Raw genomic sequence first — 7,042 nt, 5'->3', positions numbered from 1 at the left:
TCTATGGTCTCCTGTGTTATTTTCAGTGTTATACCCTCTTTATGCATAATTAAGAACATTACTATTATTTAACTTAAAAGTTTGGTGGGTGTGAAGTGATTTTTAGGGCCTGCAAAATCAACACTGGTTGTCTCAAACGTTCATTGTATTTTCATATTACGACCACCAGGTGTCAGCACTCTTTTTACCAAACAATAGTGCAATATTTTGTCTGTTTTTCTTGTTTCATTGGGCTGTTAAGACAATATGACCAGACTTATTATTGTGCTAGCCTTGCTGTTTGATAGATTTTAATTTATTTTATTCTTAAATATAGTTTGATTCAATAGTTTTGATATATTTGAAAAGCAATTTCTTCCAAAATATCACTGAATTTATGGAATAGCATTAAAAACAAACTAGGCCTATGTCAGTGTATTACACACACAATATCACTAACATGTTGTTGCTCAGCTAAACAGTACTGTGTAAGTGGATGACATGATAAACAAGACTGAACAAATTTCAGTTCAAACTGGTAAATCAAGTTTAAAATGCATTTAGTAATGAACATTAGTAGAAAGAAGAGCCATTTGATAACTGTGTACTAAATAGAGGTCTATAGCTTGTAAAAGGTTGAGGTCTAAAAGACATAGTTTTTCCACAATATTTAAAAACACACGTGAAATTGTGTGTTGAAGATGCGCAAGTAAACTCTTTACTCGATAAACTGTAATTGAAGTTTAGGCCTGAGTCATTAAACACTGTCAGCATGAGTGCATAGGATTGAGTACTGCAATGTTTAATTTAAAAACACAGCTTCGGGTCACCTATGAATATTTCAATATTTTTAGTGTAGTTCCTGCAGATTAGTTATGTGGAGAGAATTTGCTCTGTGGTTTCTGGACATTTTGCTCTGTGGTTTTCATATTGATTCCACTTGATTTCACCTCATCCAGTAATCTGACCCCTCTAAACTCTCCTACTCTCCTGCAGCACTGCATATTCATTCTGACACAATATCATTAACAAAACAATGACAAAACCATAAGTCACTCATTTAGTTAGCAAGGTTAAATTGGGCTCTATCTTGACAATGAGTTTTGCAGACAGATGAAGGTTATACGATCTTATAACCCCTGCATGATGGTTTGCTGGTCCCCAGCATAGGAAGCGGGAGTGCTAGTGGACCTGCTACACCAGCTCAATTTTGCTTGAGAACAGACGCTAGACCAAATGCAAACAAACAAACAAAAAAAGGATTTCGACAGCCGTAACATATAAACTGATGCTGGTTAAATTCCATCCACACACAGGATAGAATCAGCATCGTTTAAAGGGGTGGTTCAGTGTTTGTTTGTTTTTTAGGCTTGATTGTGTTTTTGAGGTGCAGTTTAACATGTCTTAATGCTTCGTTTTTTTTTGTTTTTTTTTAAAGCCATATTTTTCATATATTTTACCTTTATTCTACACCTCTGTTTCCATTGTCATTTGAACGGCTCGTTTGACTTCCTGGTTCTATGAAGCTGCTCCCTACAAATTACGCAATGTGCTCAGATTGGTTAGCGGGCCCAGTGTATTATGATTCGCTGAAGCGTCTGGAAACGCCACGTCCCTTACCATTAGTTGTTACATGTGCTTCAGTGGAAATGTAAATAATGGCATCTACACTGCTGTATCAAATTGAGCCTGAATCAGACCCAGATGAAGAGGGTCAAGCAGAACCTCTGCAATCGCAGCTTTTAAAGGATGTTTATGAATGGTATTTCATTTTGTATTTGTGTCAAAGTGTTTAGATATGCTGTCACTGCTGTTTGTTAGCTTTCAATATATGGTTTTATCCTGATTACTGTAGCCGAATACATGACTGAGTAATAGAATTTTTGTAGCCTGGATGCCAGCCGAACTTAGCCCCGCCCACAACATTTTGAGGTCGGGGAGTTCGGTCTGGGCTCGATCCGTAGAGGAGTTAAGCTGCGTTCACGTCACCTCGTATTTACCGGTATCTTGAAATGACAACACGTGACGTTATATTCGGAGCTGTTCACGTCCTTTGACTGGGAATTAAGCGTTTCCATGGCACCACTATCAACGCCTAAATGAATCTACACCGGTCAGGTGGTACAGCGGCCACGTGGTACATGTGGGAGCTTTCAGAAAACTCCCAGCTTACAAGCTGTAATTACGATCTCTACGAGGACGTGAACGCATTTTACAAGCTAGAATCTCGTAACTACAGGAATTACGAGGCTGCGTTCACGTCACCTCGTATTTACCGGTATCTTGAAATGACAACACGTGACGTTATATTCGGAGCTGTTCACGTCCTTTGACTGGGAATTAAGCGTTTCCATGGCACCACTATCAACGCCTAAATGAATCTACACTGGTCAGGTGGTTACAGCGGCCACGTGGTACATGTGGGAGCTTTCAGAAAACTCCCAGCTTACAAGCTGTAATTACGATCTCTACGAGGACGTGAACGCATTTTACAAGCTAGAATCTCGTAACTACGAGGCCGCGTGAACGCACCTTAATTATGCCCGAACAGAAACTGTTCGGACCAATCACATTGTCAGGGCGATGATTGACAAATTATCACCAGAAACGTAATCAGCCGCGTCATCAAAGAGCGCTTGGGGAGTTTGATTGACAAGCGATCTAACCAATCAGAACGCCGCATCCGCCATTTTGTTCGACAAAGCAGTCAGGAGTTAGAAGATTAACCTCGGTGGAGTTAAACTTGAAAAATTGTGCATATTGACGTCTTTCCGCGTTTGAAACAACATTCATTCTCATGTTCATTCATGTTTATTTGATGCTATAAATGGACTAGTAGGAAGAGATGATCCGTTCACGAGCCTCTTGAGCTGAGGCGCTACAGCAATCTGTCACGATCATGGTCACAACCCATTAAAGAGCCACAAAACCGTTTTTATTGTTTGAATTTTTTTAATAACTACACAGTTTGAAAGCTGGGACTTTGTTTAATATCATAAGTAACCTGCTCTGTCTCGTCTGTCGATGTGTTGTCACTCAGTTTCCTCTTTGCTCCGCGATGTATTTTCCACTCTGTGTGGCGTGACAGCGCCACGGCTTGTCGGACAAAGCAACAGTAACTAAGGGGGGCGGGTCTTTGCGAAAGGTCAATTAGTTTACAACAATGATGGCTGTTGAAGAACTGAGATGTGTAGATTCCGCCATCGCGTCCGTTATAGAAGATATCGACAGCGCATTAATTTTAAAAAAGAACAGAGGACCGCGATCAAGGCATTTGTCGATGGGAAAGATGTCTTTGCCGTCCTTCCTACGGGATTCGGCAAAAGTTTGATTTATCAGCTGGCCCCGATGGTCGCTAAGAAGAGTTCTGTTGACAACTATGCGTCGCTCAACATACGTCACTTACTCTGTAGCTCTGATTGGTTGTAGGTCTATCAAATTGAGGTCTTTCCTGGATCGGTTGAAATACGCCCCCATAATCAAAGCCCAATGGAGCAGTATCAGACTCATATTCGAACTAGAATTGAGTATGGCCACGTCAGGCTAGCATTTTTGTAAAGTTAGCGTTTAATTTATAGCATGAACAACTTGTCTATGAACATAGACGTTTGTTGGTGTTTGTTGGCGTTTGTTGGAGAAGTATGCAATAGAATTTAGCTAGATGGCTAGCGAAGCAAAAACACGTTGGTCTTTGTTTACGTCCTTGATGCAACAGAACTATAAATTTAAAAGACATGTACAAAAAATAAAATGTACTTGCAGTTTGGGGCCAATAAGCAGCTTCTGCTTTTAAACTGCTTCTTTCAGAGGGGAACGGATTTCGACAATTGTATATTTGCCGTCAAATTCTGTCCCCAATCTTGCACTTCCTTATGGCCATCCACACACAAGATAGAATCAGCATCTTTCATCTAAGTCAGTGCATCAATATCTCTCATCATATGGGGGGATGGGGGGAACGGATTTCGACAGTTGTACATTTGCCGTCGAATTCTGTCCATCCCCCGCTCATTAGGTTCTAATATTCATCAAACTCGTTCAGTCTCGCTCTTCCTGATGGCTTTGTGGACAGTGTGCTAACCTGTGGTGCAATTGCGTACAACAAATTTTGCTTCAACATATTTAATATCATTATAAATGGCAAAAAGGCAGAAAACTAACAAACTGATCCTGGTTAAAGTTCATCTACACACAAGATAGAATCAGCATATTTTAAGTTAGTGCATCAACATCTCTCATCATATGGGGGGTGGGGGTGGGAGAGATTTCGACAGATGTATATTCTGCACTCTTCCCATCTGCCTTCTCTCTCCAATTTTGCCTCCTTGTGTATTTATTTATGTTCAATGTCAATTGTAATTTTTCATTGTATTCAGCTAATAACTTAATACATTTTTGCTACAATTTCACATTAATAAAAAAAGAGTACATAATTGACACAACATGCTGCTTTTTGTTAACCCTATTAGAGGCTACAAGACATTATACCTGGCCGATAACAAAAAATAAATAAATAATATATAAAAATATTATCAAGATAATAATATACTAATATTAATGAAAATAAACTATTAATGAAGAGGTTATTTATAACACCATTATTGTCCTATATAGCACTTTCAAAGCATGGTTCTTCATGGAACCTTATAAAAAAGGTTCTATTTAGCAACAAAAAGGTACTATTGTTACAAGCCGAAGAACCCTAATTTGGTTCTGTTTAGAACCATTTTTCTCTTTCATCATCAGCCAGTTTGTGCTATACAGACACTTGTTTTAAGAACACCCAAACAGTTCTCATAGAGGTTGTGCTTTAGACCCACAGAGAAATAAAACCCAGGGAGAGAGAGTGAGAGTGAGAGAGAGATAGAGGATAAAGAAATGGGGAGAGGAGGAGGAGGAGGAAAAGAACATAGACTGTTTTCCTCCCACATAAATATCCATAGCATGTGTGTGTGTGTGTATGCTTGTGTGCACTTGTTATCGATATATTGCTCTATTTATTTCTTGAAAGCTGTGATAATTTTAAACTCCATATAATCTGACAATAAATACTCAGAAATTTACTGAAATTCATGGTACAGTGGGTACGGAAAGTATTCAGACCCCCTTAAATTTTTCACTCTTTGTTATATTGCAGCCATTTGCTAAAATCATTTAAGTTAATTTTTTTTTCCTCATTAATGTACACACAGCACCCCATATTGACAGAAAAACACAGAATTGTTGACATTTTTGCAGATTTATTAAAAAAGAAAAACTGAAATATCACATGGTCCTTGTCACAGACACGTCAGGCTCCAACATCCACCAATCACAGCGCACCCCATCTTCAGAGTACTAATCACCGCCACCTGCACCTCATCATTGCACTCATCAACAGCACCATAAAGAGCACGCACACACAGCACTCCACGTCCGGTCTCATTTGCAGATACTCACGTTAATGCTTACCTCAAGGACTCCCTGCTTCATACTTACCTGTCTCCAGCGTGTCTCCTTCCCTCTGTGTTCCTCGTCTCCTGTGTGTGAGTGCTCAACCCGTCTCCAGCGATCTCCAGCTCCAGCGTATCCAAGGATTTCCACATCTGAAAAGAAAAGGACAGTAACTATCTCCATATATCATCTATATCCATCCTCAATTCCATTACTGCTTACCTGTTCTCTGCCAATTGCTCTACTCGTGTCAATAAACGACCATTACCTGTTAACATCTGTGTCTGACTCCTGTGTACCGTAACAGAAGACCGGACCAACACCCTAGACCCAGTATGAGCCAACCAGACCCATTCCAAGCCCTGGTGGATGCGCTTCGGCGAACACTTACCACCAATCCACCGTCACCATCTCCAGCCACTTCTCCCTCACCTGCACCAGCGGCACCTTCAGACAGCACCGTCAGCTCTCCTTCACCTCCATTGTACGCCAGTCCCATGGCCAAACCAGCGCCCTACTCAGGATCGGCGGAGGACTGCAGTGGATTCCTGCTGCAGTGCGAACTGGTCCTAGAGATGCAGCCGCAACTGTACCCGAACGATACATCTAAGATAGCGTTCATCATATCCCAGTTAAGCGGCAAAGCATTGAAATTGGCAGATTCCATCTGGTCACAACGTGGTGCTGTCACTCGTTCATATCCTGCCTTTATTTCCCACTTCCGGGAAGTCTTCGGGAAACCGATTACAGATTCATCTGCTGGTGAGAAACTCTACAATCTTAAACAAGGATCTCAGTCAATTTATGATTATGCTTTGCACTTCAGAACGCTTGCTGCTGTTAGCGGATGGAACGAGCAGGCTTTAATAACCACCTACCGTCAAGGACTGGAGCCTTGGGTATAGCTGCATCTCGCTGCATAAGAGGATTCCATCGGCCTCGAGAAGTTCATCCAGCTTTCCATCCGCTTCGCCACTCGTATGCAGGCGTGCCTCCAAGAGCACCAGGACCAGTCTCTTCCCAACATGCTCCCCTGCCGATCCGAACCCGTCAGCTCCCCAGAACCAGCCAATGAACCTATGGATGTGGAAAATTCTCATTTAACTCCCTCTGAGTGCCATCGTCGGTTGACCCTGAACCTGTGCTTGTATTGTGGCGCTCCTGGGCATGCGATTGCGGCTTGCCCCACATGACCTCCTCGACCCATGGTGAGTGCCATAATCCCTTCTATTCAGAAAATGAAACCACTCACCACTGTCGTCAGTCTTACTGCCACTGATATCTGCCGGCAACTTCGTCTCAAGACCTCTCCGTCTCAAGACCTCTCCGTCTCCGACGATCTACCAGATCAACTCCATAACTGGCAAGCCTCTCAGCCGTAAGCACGTAAGCACGAACTGTGGCAGGACCACTCAAGCTGCAAGTAGGACTTCTACATCACGAGGAATTACATCTACTGGTTCTGGAGGATTCCACCGCTGACATGGTTATAGGGCGCCCCTGGTTGGAGCAGCACAATCCCACCATCTCCTGGAAGACGGGCAAAATCCTGAAGTGGGGCGAAACTTGTTTCTCTCGATGCCTCGCTGAACTTCCTGTACCACAAACTCCTCCTTCAGATCTTCCCATC

Source organism: Megalobrama amblycephala, linkage group LG3, assembly GCF_018812025.1.
Source record: "Megalobrama amblycephala isolate DHTTF-2021 linkage group LG3, ASM1881202v1, whole genome shotgun sequence".
Taxonomy (NCBI): Eukaryota; Metazoa; Chordata; class Actinopteri; order Cypriniformes; family Xenocyprididae; genus Megalobrama; species Megalobrama amblycephala.
The sequence above is the reverse complement of the archived record's forward strand: the minus strand, read 5'-3'. Positions refer to the sequence as shown.